This window comes from Choloepus didactylus, chromosome 3 (assembly GCF_015220235.1).
Source record: "Choloepus didactylus isolate mChoDid1 chromosome 3, mChoDid1.pri, whole genome shotgun sequence".
Classification (NCBI taxonomy): domain Eukaryota; kingdom Metazoa; phylum Chordata; class Mammalia; order Pilosa; family Megalonychidae; genus Choloepus; species Choloepus didactylus.
Window position 1 is genome coordinate 145,040,760 of NC_051309.1, and position 17,920 is coordinate 145,058,679.

The window sequence follows — 17,920 nt, forward strand, 5'->3', positions numbered from 1 at the left end:
TACTACAAAAAGATATTTATTATATCTTTTGGATTAAAAAGAAACAATCTTTAAATTTATAGTTGGTGAAAATAATGAGTGCTTTCTCATGATCAAACATAAGTTCAGAATTCTAAATCACCTTTAATGTAGATGCTATAAAAATATAAAGATTCTAAAGGAAACCCCAAAACTATTTGAATAAGGCATACATTAGACTACATCAATATCAACCTTTTGTTCCAAAACCACACCAAGACTATGTTCAAATTCATCATCATACTCTCCTTCTCCAACATAATCTCCCCATTGCCCTTGCTCTTTTGTTTTAACCGCATTGGCCCTTTTGCTGTTCCTTGACTATGTCAGGCACCTTCCTGACTATGGTCATTCCTCTCCCTGTTCTCTCTTCCTGGAGTTCTCTCCCCAGATGTCAGCAGGATTCATTTCCTAAGGGATACCCTTATTTACTCCCACTTCAATGTCTACCTTCTTACCTGCTTTTTTTTTCTCCAATACATTTGACACAACCTGAGATTCTGGTAAAACGTATTGATTGTTTCCATCACTAGACTATAAATGTCACAAGGGCAGGGACATTTTCTGTGCTCTTCAGCCCCTGTATTCCCCGTACCTAGACCATGGCCTGTCACAGAGTATGTTCCCCAAAATACTTGTTGAATATACCAGTAAAAATTCAGGATTTCAAACTGAAGTAGACCCCCAAAATATGATTTATACTCTTTTAGAAAAGAACAAGAGAAACGAAAACATTTGAATTAAAAAACAGTCCACAAATTAAGTCGTATCAGCTTCTCTTAACTATATTGATTTAGGCAGAATAATGCCCATCCCAACCCAAAGACGTCCACATCCTAATCTCTAGACTCTGTGAACATGTTGCATTGCATAGCCAAAGGGAGTTTGCAGATGGAATTAAGGGTACAAATTTTAAATAGAGAGGTTATCCTGAATTTTCAGTGGACCTAATTTAAACATGTGGGCCTTTAAAAGTGAAAGAGGAAGTCAGAAGTATCAGAGAGATCAGACCCAGAAGATCAAAAGATATTCCAGGCCTGAGAGGATCTTAACACATTGTTACTCACTTTGAAAATGAAGGAGGCCATGACCCAAGAATGATTCACTGACAACAGGCAGCCAGGAAAGGAGGACCTCCATCCTACAAACTGAATTCTTCCAGGAACATGAATGAGCTTTCAAGCAAATTCAACCCCAGAGCCCAGCTCTTCTAACATCTTGATTTCAGACAAGTGAGACGTGAAGCAGAGATATAGCCAAGTCCAATAAATCTGTGTCTTGTTGTAAACCACGAAGCTCGTGGTAGTTATGGCAGCAATAAAAAAATTAATATCTGTGCAAAAAATCACTATCACTTTCTTGTACTTTCTTTGGAATACTTTAGAATGTTTTAAAATAAGGGAATCTTTGCACAGGCTTTATTATCTCAAGAATAAAACAAAACAAACAGAATAAGTAATATAAATTGAAATGAATTAAATAGAGCAAATAAAATGGACACAACACACTAAAATGATCACTAAACTGAATTGTCAAGGTTCTCAAAAAGATTCTATGGAGTGTTTACTTTTCCATTCATCTTGTGAGTGGATATATTTTAAGTATATTTTAAGTTCTCTGATGTGAAACCACTTAGGTTCATATGTCACTTCTCTGTTCTATAGTCTTGGGCACGTCCTTTAACTATCCCATGACTCAATTTCATCACCTGTGATAAGAAGATAACAATTTTATCTTCTTAGCAGTGTAGATATGAGAATCAAGTGAAATACTATGTGCAAAACACTTAGAAGAGTGCCAATGCTTAACTTTTGACTATCATCATTTTTAAAAATTATTAGTTTTATCGTATTTTTATTTAGTATTTTTATTCACACATTAAGAATTATACCTCCAAAAATTCCTTATACTTTTGTATTTTTTCATTAACATTCTGTTTCTTGTCAGCTATCCACACATATGCAACACATCTCCTATCTATTGTTAATTACTCTCATTTTTGGTAAATTTAATATAGATAACCATTTGCTTAAGATTCAGAATTTTGGGCCACTCTCCTAAAGAGTGGAAGAGCATATTCTGAAAAAGATGAGATTTGATTAATTTTAAATAAAGAGGTGGTAGATTGGCAGTTGGCAATTGGGATGTAAATTAGAATATAAATTTATAACTTTATAATAGGAATACATAAAACCTGACAAAACAAAAGAGCCTCCATAAAGAATTTGTTTGGCTTCAAGAATGGAAGCCAGGAGCAGGTAAAGGAGAACACTTCTTTAAATGTATATGCAATGAAATATATATTTTTAAATTTATTTATTATATTTTCTGTACTAGAAAGAGATCCAGATTGGGAAATAGAAGTCCAGGATTAGAACAAAAGCTTTGCCACTGTAAGGCCATACAAGATCCTTTTATTTCAAAACTAAAATACATGCTAGTCAACATTTTTTTTGAACAGTATTTCTGTCATTATAAAGGCTCTCACATTTTTGGGGACAGTTGTTTGCCAAATTATCACTTAATTTTGGCAAGGAAATTTTCATGTACTGAGAATAGAAAAATGGATGGTGGTGATGGTAGCATACCATTATGAATGTAATTAACAGCACTGAAATACATATCTGAATGTGGTTTAAAGAGGAAATGTTAGGTTGTATATGTGGTAATAGAATAAAAATTGAGGAAAAAAAAAAAAACTCTGCAACATGGCGCTGTACAACGCAAACAGTGAGCCCTATGGTAAGCCATGGATGATAGTTAATAGTGCAGTTATGAAAAGTGTGCTTTCATCAATAACAGATATTCCACACCAAAACAAGGACTTAATAATAGGGTGGTATAAGTGAATCCCATATTTTATGCATGATTGTTCTGTAAACCCAGAACTTCTCTAATAAAGAAAATAAAAAAGAAAATAGAAGTATTACTCTATTGATGTATGTGTTTCATGGGGAAAACAATATGTGTGCAAGGAAAGATTTTTTGTTTTGTTTGTTTTGTGTGAAATTACCAGGATGTCTATAATTTATTTGAAGCAGAATAAGTTACTCTTGCTTAATTAAATTATGATAACTTGACACTTTTTTTTTTTTAGGCTTGTGATCATAACATGGAATATTCTTTCTTTTTCTAAGGGAATTTCTTGGTTTATTTAGTATGCTTTCAAGGCCAGCATTGGAATAATAGTAACAATAATAATTAAAGCTTCAATAATAATGGTAAAAAATAAACTCCATGCTACAAACTATTCTAAATATTGTAACATGAATTGATCTGCTAATTCTCTCCCTAAGTGATAGGCAACACAATTCTTTTCTTAACGTTAAATAAAAAGATTGTCGGGTTCAGTAGCTTGTCTAAGCTCAGAGTTACAGGAAAGTCTGTATTGGAACCAAAGCATGAGCTACTAACTAGCTCTGAATCATGCACATGAAACCATTTCCTGTTTCCTTTAGTTTCAGCTGAGGTCATTTATCCACCCCAGTGGGTCAGAAGAGTAAAAGGAGATATACAGAGGGCAAAAAATGCATACAATATTCTGAAGCACAAGTAGGTTTTTTTTCCCTTTTCACAATGTTGGTTCTGTAATTTAAGTGCTCATCAGAATCATGAAGGGTTTGTTAAAAATATGAGCCCCTTGACCCACCCAAAGCTCCTAAATCAATTTCAGCCCCACAAGGGCAGGGTTTCCATTTTTTAACAAGTACTTCAGGAGCTGAAGGCAGAAATGTAATCTACTAGCAGACCTCTATAATTCCCATTAAGGCCGTATCATAAATGAACATATGTTGTGTGATCTCATGAAATTAGCATAGATATTAGAGTTTTTCTCAATGACACCATATTCTATCCATATTAACTTGAATATTAAACCACAGGAAGAGGCTTTATCAATAGTTCATGGAATAAATATGTTGGGAATTATTTTGTAGATTATTTTGTATTTTATTTATCATATTCCATTTTTCATAATCATTTTCTCTTTTTTCATCTGTAAATTTTGAACTTTGAGGAGTACCTTTTAGTCTTTGTGCTAACAAATAGAACTCTAGTTCTTGGCCTTGAAACTGAAGCCTACTAAATGCTGGCAGATGAGAAAGAAGAAAGAAAAAAATCCATCTCTTTCTTTGCAACTAGAGGAAAGCAGAAACTATTATACATAATGTAAATGCATAAATTTTCTTATGAATGTTATTTCTAATGGAAGAGTTTTGTAAAATGCCTCTACTTCAGAGATTGTGAAATGATACCTAACCTTGAAAAAATCTGTGATTCCATAATGCTGTATTTAAATTATGCATAACATGTAAACTAACAGCTCTGTTTTCTCTAATATATGTATATTTAGTGTTTTCTAATTGAGTCAGAAGAGCATTATTGTCAGGCATGTATGAAAGTAATAAACTTCTGACAGTGCGAGATTTCTCATTTAAACAAAGACCTTGGGGGTGCTGACCCATAAATAAACACTTTGAATAATGCTATATTTGAAATTCTACTTACAAAATATCTATTGTTTTACTAGATGAATTTCATATTAAGTTTTATATTTCATAAAGATATTATTAGCAAACTAAAAATTATTTTGGCCACATCTTTTAAAACCTGCAGATTATCTAAGCTGTTGAATTTACCCTTGAATAACACAAAACAAAAGAAGACAAGGGAAAAAAGGGGGGGTGGCTTACTTCTGTGTCCATGATACTTTTATTAAAAACATTTCATGTCAGCACAATTCTTCACATACAAAAGGCAGGGAATCTGGGGTTTGCACCTTTGCGAATGTGAGACCATGGAATGATGATTTCTGACAGGCTCTCAAATGAAGAAGTGACAGCTTGACAGACACATAGAGATTCGACTTTAGCACTAAGCAAGTTCGGAAAAAAGTGATACCAGTGTTGACTTTGTGTTATAAAGAAGTACTGGGGAAAATAAATGATGCATAATGAGTTATATTCTGTTATACAAAAAATGAACTCTTGTAATGAGGACATATTTGAAATTTTTTTAATGTGACTTTTTTTAGTGTTAGGAGGAATGCCCTACATCTTAATCATATCTTTTAAAATTAATGAAAATACAGAATTTCTATTCATTCTACTCTTTATTTAGTTCATATACCTAATGCCAACATTAAATCAAACATTCCAACTCATCTCATTGTGAAGAAATTAGAAATTAACATGTGGTTGATCGATATTAAACTATGAGTAGTATATTACAACTTCTGACAATATGATCTTTATTTTGCATTGTTTTGCTAAATAGTTTTGAAAAATGGCAAACAATTATATAAAAAGGAATCTCATTATATATATTTTGTTGAAAAAATCATGTTTTACAACTAAATATGGACTAACATTACCAAGGTTTTGTTAAGATATTTATTACTCATTTTTTTTCCTCATAATAATTCTTGAATTTGGTCTTAATTAAATAGTTATCATCTAAACAAGTTGAGAGAGCTTCCCATACCATATTACATTTCTTAGTGAAACACATCCCCCCCCCAAAAAAAAATATGAAACCAGAAGAAACTCAGTACGTAGAAGCCATGTACATTACAGAGAACAAGAGGGTCTGAATATCTTTTCTGTTTATTAGATTTAACAATTGAAAGTTGACAGCTAATAAAAATTACCATTTTAAAGTTTTATTAATCACAAAGTGTCTTCTATACTTACATCACTCAACTCTTAACTTGCCAGAAATCTCAGCTGCATCTTTGACTCCTTTTCTTTCCCTAATTCTGCCAGTAAATCCCTAAAGTCAATTCTATAGATTAAACCCCATGATATCATTGATATTCAACTCTTCTTTACCTACACACAGCAACTTCACTCACTTCAACCTAATACATCCTCAAAATCTCTTTCAAATTTCTCCAGTTCACTTCTTCCCCATCACTGCCATTCTGCTTTGTATCGACATCATCTGTCCCTTGTGTTACTGTAATAGTATATGTCTTAACTAGTCTCAGTACAAGTGGTCTGGTACTCTATCCAAACCATTATCTCTATTGCAGACAAATGTTACAGTTACCAAGGGCAACTATCTAGCATGCTGCCATAGCCCATAAGACTATTGAAACAACCTAGTCCCTGATTGTTTCAGCCACAAATATCCCTACTCTTCTCCATCTCTAACTTCAGCCACCTGTACATTTCTCTTAGCTAATTACCATGCATCCTTCAAGTCTCAGTTTAAAAGTGATTTCCTGCCCTCAAGTCTGGCTTAAGTGTATTATGCACCTTTGTATCCTCACAGCTTTTACTGTAGCAGGTATCACACTGTGTAGTAATGACTGTAAGTCTGATCAGTGTTCCCCAAATGATAAGCTTGTAAGGGCAGTGACTTGAAACAAAAGAAAACAAAACAAAACTTCATAATTATAGCCCCTTGCATATTGTTGGCACATAATAGGCAATCAGTCGAGAGTCATTTATTATAATTAACCCCTTCATAACCAATAAAAGTTTTAAAAGTAAGTCTGGGGAACTCTACACAAAATAAACCAATATTGTGATGGGAAAAACAAAGAATATCAATCTTGGGTTGCCATATATCTGGTTATATATAACAGCATTGCTATGTGTACTCTAATTCAGTAATTAAAGAAATGTTTATTGGTCATCTGCTATGGGACAGGCTTTTTCTCTAAGCTGGCATATAAAATTGAATCTGTGTTTCTCTTTCATATTGAGTAAGGATATAAGTACATAAAAAGGAATCTCATTAGATATATTTTATTGAAAAAATCATGTTTTACAAATAAATATGGACTAACATTACCAAGGTTTTGTAAGATATCTATTACTCATTTTTTGATATCTATTTGTAAGATATCTATTACTCATTTTTTTTCCTCATAATAATTCTTGAATTTGGTCTTAATTAAATTGAGACAGTGTTTTCAATATCTGAGCTCCACAAGCATCTTTATCTTAGTAAAGAAGTTGTTTTACAATACTGATTCTATGTTCACACTCCTACTAGCTATAGAGCCTTTTTTGAGGAGAGGGTGGATGGTAAGATGAGGGGGTTGGGGGGTAGGCCTGAAATGAGAGAGGAGATAGAGATAATTACAGAGTTCCCTAGTCTGTGTTTCTGGAGTGTTCCTATAGTGAAATTCCAGTACTCTAAATCTTCAAAGTTAGTCATTTCTGAGCTGATATTACCTGTTGACAAAGAGCTTGTCTTAATTGCATGCGTCAGGATGTGGTGTTTCTGGGTCAGTCCTATTGTTCACCACACAATAACTCAGGATAGCATAGCTTTTATTTAATAGAATTTCATTTGTCTTCTCTAATCACAAAAGTCTCTCACTGTAAGTGATTTGGTAAATAAATAGGGGTGCACATTCCTTAAAATGCTACCTCTCAAGAGAATAAAATAGAAGATTTGGTATAAACTTATTTCACTGTCTATAAAGGTTGGGATATTAACACAAAGTAAATAAATAAATTTCATTACACTACAAACATCTCAAACTATCACATGGGAAGGCAAGCTGTTAAACCACTGCAAATTGTCAGCCTGCTAGTTAGAGGCAGTTCTGTGGTGGTATTTGGCCTCCATCCTGATGCCTGACAGCGTGGAAAAAAATTTGATTGCCTAGATTTAAAAATCAGGAGACTTCAAATTTTAAAATGTCTACTTTTATCCTGCCTTGAAAAATCAGATCTGGCAACACTAAGGTCAATTTCCCATCTGGCATCCATCAGCTGGCAATAAATTAGTTCCTCCTAAGGGGACATTTTCTCACCAGTTTGACACAATCTCTACAACTTCCTATTGTAGCTTACCTGTCCTGTTTAACTGATACCATCAGCCTATGTTGTTGGAAGTCAGGGACACATTTAGCTGCCTTCTCCCAGCCCCTGCCTACCCCTGCCCTTCCTCTTCTATAGTGTGCAGATATTTGTTATGACTCCATTTGCAGCCCTGAGGAGATGTTAGGTCTAATGAAAAGGACTGACCGTACCTTAAACTGGGAAACTGGAGCAAGCAGCCTGAGCTGCTTAGACAGGGCATGAACTATTAATGGCAGGGCCCCCTCCCCCTGGGGTCTATAAATGTTCAATATTCAAACAACAATGGGGTCTCCTCTCTGACACAAAGTGGATCATGCAGAGCTGCCATCCACCAACCTTAACCCCGGGAGACTGACCACAATGGGTCTCCTCCCCTGCTCTTTTGGTAAAAGGCAAAAGATTTATATGATCTGAAAAGAAACCGGGGTATCCCCCTGCTCTTCTGGACCCTTTGTGGTGTATAAGAAATAAAATGCTCATTTGCTGAAAGTCTCCATTGTGCCTGAGCCTGTGTCCCCAGATGCACCATATATGTTTAATGGTCAATTGTGATTGGGACCATGTTGTGCACTCTCATGACATTTTATATAATTGTTCTTTTTAAACAATAAAAAAATGCAAACAAATCATGCTGACCATCATTCCATAGGGCAGTTAATCCAAAAATTTTGTGTGCATCAAATCCCTGGTTAACATGAATGTTTTCTGGTATACTCTCAGAAAGAGAGATTAAGTGGATTTGGGGGTATAACACAGCAAATCTGCAATTTTTCAGGCACCTCAGTTAATTCTAACATATTAGTTAATTCTCTAGGCTTTGTGAAATAATGAAAATAGCAAAGAATTTTTCAGAAATCATCTAAAAATATTGAAATGTTAAAAATGCTAAATAGGCAGTTCATTTGATTGCTTTTTCATAGTCTTATGCATATAATAAATTGAACCTATGTCAAATTAGTGCTGAAACATCTATCATTTATCAACATTGTGAAAAATCATTGAAGAGAAATACCTTATTTGTATAAAGCTTATTTTCTCATGGACAAGTTTATTTTGTAACCCAAAAGTTGAAATCTAATAAAGATTATAACACAACTGGTTTTTAATCACTTGCACAAGACATGAATTTCTATTAATTTTATGTGAGGCCTTGGATAACTTTGGGTAGAACAGTTTTTATAGTAAGAATTCTTCCTTTCTTTGGAAAATATGAATTCCCTTAATGCAGACTGAAAATGATGGACAATTACAGAAGACACTTCAGTTACGAGAATCCTCAACTTATCTCGAATTCAAATTGTTTAAACAGGACGATTGTCCTCCATCTGCCTGTGCACACTTGGGATCTGTGGTCATAATCATACTAGTGAGTCCTTTCCTCTCTTCATCTTGTTGTATCTCCTGTTTAGATGATGCCAGTTTTTTCCTGTTCTTGGTTTGCCACCTCATTCTGGCAGCTAAATCCACCATTAGTTTATCTGTTTATAACTGTTTATAGAAGGTAATTTTTGTTGTTGAGAATTTGTATAACATATATTAATTCTATCCTCACATTTGCTTGATAGTTGGCTTAGATATAGAATTCTATATTGGAAACCATTTCTCTTCAGAAGTGTGAGGGTTTATTTTATTGTCTTTCAGCTTTCAATGCTGCTGTTGTGAAGTCCAAAGCTATTCCTATTGTTGATCTGCTCCATGCCTCTTTTTATTTTATCTGAAATTGTGTAGTCACCATCCCCTTCCCCCCAGCACAGGTATAAAATTCTACAATGAGGTGACCTGGTCAAGTTTTTACAAAAGGTGGGTTGAGTACTCAGTGAAATCTTTCAGTTTGCAAAATCATGTCTTTCAATTTTCAGAGGTTTTCTTGAATTATTTCAATGATATTGCCTTTCCTTCAATTTCCACTTTTCTTTTTCTAGAACCCCTCATAGCCACGTGTTATATACCCTGGAAAATATTTCTGATTTTTTTTCTTTTTTTTCCCTCCAGTTTTCCGAGTCTTATCTGTTATTTAGTTGGACTCATTTATATTTAACTTCCCCATCTTTTTTTATAATTTTGTCATTTTTTTTCTTGTTTTTCTTTTCCAAGAGCACTAATCTTTTAGCTCAATGTTCATTTCTATAGAATCCCACTATTTTTTCATGTATGCATTGCTTTCTGTCATCTTTCTGGAGATATTTTCTCTCAGGAAATATCATCATCATTTGTTATCTGATTCCAACCAAAACTTTGAATGTTTTATGAGTTTAATATGCAATTTATAAAAATAAGATAAAGGCATAGTAAAATCAACCTTATAAAGAATTTTAAGGATAATAACGTGGTAAATTTTTATATCGATAAATTCTGGTGCACTGACTTTATAAAATAAAGACTTCTGTCACATATTCTTTTAGGAAACTGCCTTGGACTAAGTTTTTAGCCCCAAACATTGTATCATGGAATCTTCTTATGGAATAATTCACTGTATAAGAATGCCATTTTTCCCTTTTGTTTTTAATTTGTGAGATTGAGAAATCTCATCTGGGATATTATCATCCCAAAACTCATAGACTGAGATTTCACTTATATGGTCAATTTTATTATCATAATCAGAGTCTATAGTATTACTGTCTCTTTAAATTCATCTCCCGCTGTATATAATGAGTGTTAAACATACATCTCTGAAAATTTTCTTTAACTTGCTCTCATGGGCCAAACAGGAAAATTTCTGAATTCTCATCTGTGTTGAATGAAATCTAAAAGTAAACCAATTTTCTTTTATACTTCATGAAATGTGATGTAAAATGTTGGGTAATTCATAAAAAAACTAATCAAGGAAGATTTATTTCACTATTGCATCATCCTTCTATCTGATTCTATCATTCTTCCCTTCTTTTATTACTTGAAACTTTATTTGGGAATAATTGATGAGTAATGAAATAATTCTTAGATCAATGAAATAGCAAAATCTTACAAGTTTATGAAAAAAGTTTACTAAGATCATATAATGTATCTTAGATTTATAAAATTTTCCAGTGAACATGCTAAATTGCAAAATAAAATGAGTTTTACTTCTCTTTTTTTAATAAGTGAATTGTCTCTCTGTTCTTTGGAAAATCTCTAAGGCAGAAAAAAAAAAAAAAGTCCTGAAATACTAATTCTTCTAAATTCACAGGACTGCTGAAACATAAAATTGACACCAGTTGATATTCTCTGAACAATAATCTTTAAAAATATTTGGGGCTACATGGATTATAGGGTTTGTGAATGCCTATAAGGTAGCATTAATTTAAAAGGTGAATGTGGTCTTTATAAAACTTGTAGAATTTCTTGTGAATTCTTATGATTATAACAAAACTATTGAATATTTTTAAATATCAAAATATTTACAAATATATAAAATTATTTTTATGATTATAACAAAAATATAACACAAGAAATATATTAAATTTAATTACAGTGATATGGAAATGACAGTAAGGGACTGAATGAGCACTCAGACTCATATTCTCTCTATTTATAATCCTCAAGGTCAGAGACTATGACTGATGATTTAAAAAATTGTGGGAACTGACTTGATTTTATACATGTTAATTTGAAATTTTAATTGTCAATGCTTTATGTAAAGTCAATATGCAAAGCTGCATTTAAAGTTAACAAAAAATCATAGAATTAATGGGTTTATTTATATACATAGCTCCATAAAGGCAAACTTCTATGAATTTTGCATTAATTTAATTTTATTTAAATATAAAACTTTTTAATACTAACTCAAAATTTCTTAGAAAAGTAGTTAAAAAAACAATTATAAGTGTTGTAATCCAATCAATATATGCATTCCCTCTAGAAAACATTTTCTTCTCTAGTTTACAAAAGTATTCTACTTCATTTGCTGTTTAAACACTAGAATGGATGACTTTGAATTTAAAGACAACAGAGTTAATCTCCAAGTATTTAAAGTTCGCTATTTTTTTAAAGCTGAGTGGGTTTTAGTATCATAGGGAATTAAATGGCTTTTGAGAGTGATTTTTATATCAACATGCTTCAAAGCTCTAGTAGGGTTCAGGCAACCATTTTAAAGATATTTTGTTCAAATAATGAATTTGTTTTATTCTCAGATAAACCACCCAGTAATCCCTTGCTTTGCAGTTTATAGATGTTGCAACCAAGGTTAATTAATTAGAAATAGTAAAGCTCAGATTAACTCTTGGAACTGATTCACAAATCATCTGCTTGAGAGTATCTAAGTCGCCAAGTAAATTTATCTTTTAAAACCTAATGCCACACTAGAGAAAAGTAGTGTTTTTTTTTTTTCCTTTTATTTTTCCTTTTGTAGTCTGTTACATTTGGTAAGCTATAAGAAATGAGTGGTTTTGATCTGGTGTCCTATAGTCAAAATGTCTTACGCTATACTTACTTGCTGCTATTTGCAGTTGCTATCAAGGAATTTTTATATTTATAGTTTATTTTTTAGGAAAACTATATATATATATATATATATATATATATATATATATATATATGTCATTGCCTAAACATTTGAAGGACAATTGTACACTTTTTAATAAGTATGAAATTTCATATTGAAAAGTAACACACATTACTTTTACCTAAGGTGTTCTAAAAGAAATGCTTTATAACCTTGGAGAATGAGATAAAGGAGATGCTAGGAATCTGAGAATCAATGAGTTGGAACTGGCAGATAGACAGGGTCTCCGAGGATAACTTTACCTAGAAATTAGAAACTGGATTTTTGAAGGTGAGCCTCAAGGGATGCTGTTTTACACAACAAGAATATGTAAAGCCTCATCAACAACATATAACTAAAGAAAATCAAAATGGAACAGGCATGTTGAGTATTTGCTGGCAGGAAAAAAAAATAAATAAAAACAGAAACAAAATACAGAAAACTTCCTTAAGAAATTTTGTGAAATTATGATTTGACTTTTATAGCCTAATCAAGAAAATCAAGTATCAAAATTAACCAGTGTTGGTTTGGGTGAAAAAACAACATCAATAATCTAATACAGGGGTCAGCAACATTTTCTGTAAAAATGGTTAGTAAATATTTTAGGCTTCTAGGGCTGTATGAGCTCTGTCACAACTATTCAACTGCTATTGTAGTGTAAAGCAGTCATAGAAATACAGAAACAAATGAGTGTGGTTGCATTCCAATAACACTTTATGGACACTGAAATTTGAATTTTATATAATTTTCACATATCATGATTCTTTTCCTTTTCATTTGTTTTCAAACATTTAAAATGTTGAAACTATTCTCAGCTCACAGGTAGTACAAAAACATGTGGTATTTATTGAATATGGTCCAGAGTTTGTAATCTGTCACCAGTACTCTAGTAGTATTCAAAGTAGTCTTCTTAATTCTGAACTGAATAAGGGCAGAGCTTGTGAACATTGCACTAAGATTAGTTCATTGCAGTTGCCAATAAATATTTGTCAAAATAATACATGAATTATATAGCTTGCTTCTGAAATATCTATTTCTTCAGTAGGCATAATTGACAGAGAAGAAAAGTGATATTAAAATATAGAAACACTTAAACTTGCTTCTATTTAAAAAATAAATATTTGAGTGTTTAAATTTCAGATCCTTTAAAATCATAAAATTAACTTTTATATTTCAAAGAATTATCTACACTTCCATTTCCAAGGATGGAAGACTAATTTATTGTAGACAATCAACCTGCAAAGAAAACTTTTAAAAGTTGATCTATTTTATCCCTCTCTTTATTGATACTGATATCTGGAAACCTGTATGATGCAATTGAAAAGCCACCAAGGTAACAATATTTTGAGGAAAAAAAATTCTGGAAAGAAAGAATGCAGCAGTGTCTCTGACATTCAGCACCACTCTTTTCTTTAAATTTGGTACTGATTCTACAAAAATGTTTCTGAGAGATAGAAAACCTAAACAGAAACCGGCTTCTGAGAAACAGCATATCTGAAAAGAACTTGTATCAATATTTTAGACTTTTGTGTACAAATATCGGAGTTCAGAGCTCACCAAGGAATTGGGACACTAATACACATCAGATTTCCACTTGGGATACCAGAAAAGTCTCTACTGTGGAAATAATGGTGAATCAAGAAAATATAGCCAAAATATAGCTGAAGCCCAGCTTTGAATCAGTTATCAGCCTGCTTGACTAATAGGACCTCTCCTTCCTCTAGCTCCCTTCCCAGAAGCAACTCCAAACCTATCTGAGAAAAAATAACAGCATGCATGGCCTTAAATTTATTTTTAATGTGCACAGTAGCTTGTATTTGATTTTATAAATAAAATAAAATAACCAGATATACCAGGCAAGCTGACATAACTGGAAACCAAATAATAAGTACAGATAATAGAAATAGATGCAGATAAAAGAGTAGTCCCTGATATTGGAATTATCTGATTAGAGATTTTTAGATTATTGTGATGACTAAGATACTGAAAAAGATGGTAGCAATTTTTAGGAAAGAAACGGAAATGCTGAAGTATCAAATAAAATGTACAGATATGCCAAATAAAATGACTGAAATTACAAACTTAAATACATGTTTAATAAGAGATAAACACAACTGAAGAGTTACAAAAAAATATTTCAGATGGGAAGAGGGAGATTAAAAACAAACTATAGAAGAGAGCATTATATATATATACACACACATATATATACATACACACAAGATATGAGGTAAAGTTCTAACATATGGAAAATTGGAATCTTACAAGAAGATATGAGAATGGGAAAAAATAAAATATGTAGGGCTAATGAGTGAGAAGTTTTCAAAACTAATAAATGACTTAAATCCATGGAAGGAGGAAGCACAGTGAATATACTATTGCAATAATACACATCTAGGCACAATAGTCAAACCACAGAACCACAGAGAGAAAGAGAAAGTTAGAGGAAAAGCAATCATTGCCTTCAATTAAGGAAACAAAAGATTTACAGATGACATCTTAATAAAAACAGTGGGTATCAGGTAACAAACAGAATGATGCCTTTAAAATGCACAAAGAAAATAATAGTCAAACTAGATTTTGGTACTCAGAGAAAATATTCCTCAAGAATGAATAAGAAATTGAGACATTTTCAGAAAAGCCATAATTGAAAGAATTCATTCTCATAAGTCCTATGCCAAAGGAAGCTCTTTACACCATAGGAAAATTACACTAGAAGGAAACTTGGCACTGCAGTAAGTGCTGAGGAATGAAGGAAATGCTAAATACGAAGGCAAAGGTTCATTATTATACCAATACCCTCTTGTGAGTCTTTTGATATACATAAAATTAATTAAATATGTATGTAATGAATATACATGACAACAATAGTACAAAATATTTCATTGTCTAGAAAGGAGGTAATATGCTAATATTTATTGACCCAATAAACCAAGGATGCATTATGTAATATTTTATATAAGCAAGACAGAATAGGGGAAGGGAATGGAAAAGTGTATTAGTTTCCCATAACTGCTGTAACAAATTACCCCAAACTTGGTGGCTATAAGGAATATAATTTATTTTCTCACAGGACAAATTGGTATAACTGGGTTGAGTATAACTGAAGATGTAGGCAGGGCCACCCTCCCTCTAGAGGCTATAGAGGAAAATCTGTTTCTTGCACCTTCCAGCTTCTGGTTGGTGTCACCATCCCTGGGCTTGCTATGGCATCACCTCAATCTCTGCCTCCATGGTAACAATACCTTCTCTTTTTCCGTCTGTGACAAATCTCCCTCTGTCTCCCTCTAACAAAGATGCATGCAGTTGCATTGAAAGCCCTGAAAATCCAGTTTAATCTCCAGAGTTCAGGATCCTTAACTTAATCACATATGCAAAGATCTCATTTCCATGTATGATAACATTCACAAGGCTCAGGGATTCGAACGCAGATACATTTGGTGGAGGATATCTTGCTACAAAAGAAAATGGGATAAAAATACTCATACTAAAAGATGTCATTAAAAGGAATTTAAATGAGCATAGAGCATAGAGCATTGAGAGCTAAGTAATACTATGGCAGAGTTAGATGCAAAGCTAAGCGTAATTACACAAAATGGATATGTGTTGTCCACTTTAATTAAAAACAAAAGTTGAGATAAAAATAAAAATAACCCTGCATAAAAATGCAGATTAAAAAATTAAATAAAATTTAAAGGATGGAGAGATATAAATTGTAAATATTTAAAAAGTAAAGCAGTTATAGTCATATCAATATCAGAGTAGGGAAACTTTAGGTCCAAAAGTAGTAAGTTAATACATTGTATTAAATTGTCTGTAAGCCAAGACAGAGAAAAAATGTTAAAACCTGCCAACAAAAGTACACAATGCCATCAAAAAGACACCAAAAAGACTGACAGGACTTTGAAATCAAAACTGATGGATGTTTGTAGATAATGGAACGCTATCTGCACGTGACAAAAGGAATTTCTATCCAAACTATAATTGTGTAACAGACAAAAATATTCAATTTGAATGGAAAAGTCAATACATGTGAAATATAATCAAAGAAAATACCATTTTCAGTAGATGTTAATGTGGAATATTGCTAATACATTAACTATACCTGAAGTTTTTACTAACAAATCAGAAAACATTCTATTAGACAGAGATCTCTGCCAGGTCAACAATTCAAACGGAATTTATTTGAAAAATATGAAAATAATAAACCTATCAAACAATGTGTGTACAATCTATGCATTCAAGGGATATAAGGCCAAACTCAAAACATTTTCTATTGAATTAAAATTTGGATAAAAAATAGATAATATACAGAGAAGCACATAGAGGTCAGGGAGTTTTGACAGAGTTTCATAAATAACTAGCATTAAGAAACTGATGGATGACACTGACATGAAAAAGGAAGAAATTCCAAAAACAAAATGTGATAGTAAAGGGAGAAGAAACTCACATATTTTAATACTTTCTTAGAATATCACTGTATTTATAATGGTGATCTTTGTGTGATAGAGTGTAGGAGTGATAACTTCAGAGTATCAACTCAACTCTGCTTCTAAGACAAAACTTTTATCTTTAGTTTCTTGTTTCATCATCTGTAAAATGAGTTTGATATTACCTATGTTATTACTTTTTATGAAAATAATATAAAATATTAAGCATACATGCTGTTAAAGTGAACTCAATTGTAGGATAAGCACATGATAAATGTGTCTACTTGTATTATTGTCAAAATATCTCAAACAGTGATGCTGAGTTATCAAATAAGAATCAGCATAATATATTTCCCTTTCAAGAAATTGAGTAATGTAGTATTAAACATATCAGTAATATAGTAATAGAAATTTAGAAATATTTTATTTTTAAGAGCTAAATTTCAATTATTTTGAGATACCACTTATCCAGGGAAAATCTTTCCTCATAGACTTTAATAAAAGATTTATTTTCTAAAAATATATTTCAAAATAGTGACCCCAAGGGTTTAGTTCATGAGTGCTCCTCCCTTTTGTAAGCAACAAACAAACTATTGTGCAGAACAACAAAAAATTAGTTGTATGAATAGCGTGTAAAACCAGCATAGGCTTAAATTTGAAAAACAAACATAAACCCATCCTAAACAAAGAAATTTGGATTTTCAATAACAATCACATTTTCTATGTAAGCTCACATATAATTTGGATTTGGACTCAACCAATTTTGGACTCATGGATTTTTACTGTTATCTTTAAATGAAAAATAATTTGAGAAAGCAGCAGACTTTAGGACCAAGAATTATCTTTTGTTACAAATCTGAATGTAGTGTGAATTTTAATAAATAATATAGTTTTAAAAGAGTTAATAAAAGGTGAAGCATATCTTTTAATTTTGTTTTATTTTTTCCATTTTATAATGGTAAGAAGCTATAAATGATATCTTTAAAATGATGAATTCTGCAGTTGAGAAATCAGTTTAATGTTTAAATCTGCATATATCAAGAAGAGGAATATAAGTACATGAATTAATTTAGAAAATGTCTTCAAATATCACCTACTTTGGGCCTAGACTCTACACAAATAGTATAGAAGAAAAAAGGGTTAATCTGTTGCTAAGACAATGCCAACAGATTTATCAATTTCATCATATTTCTCTG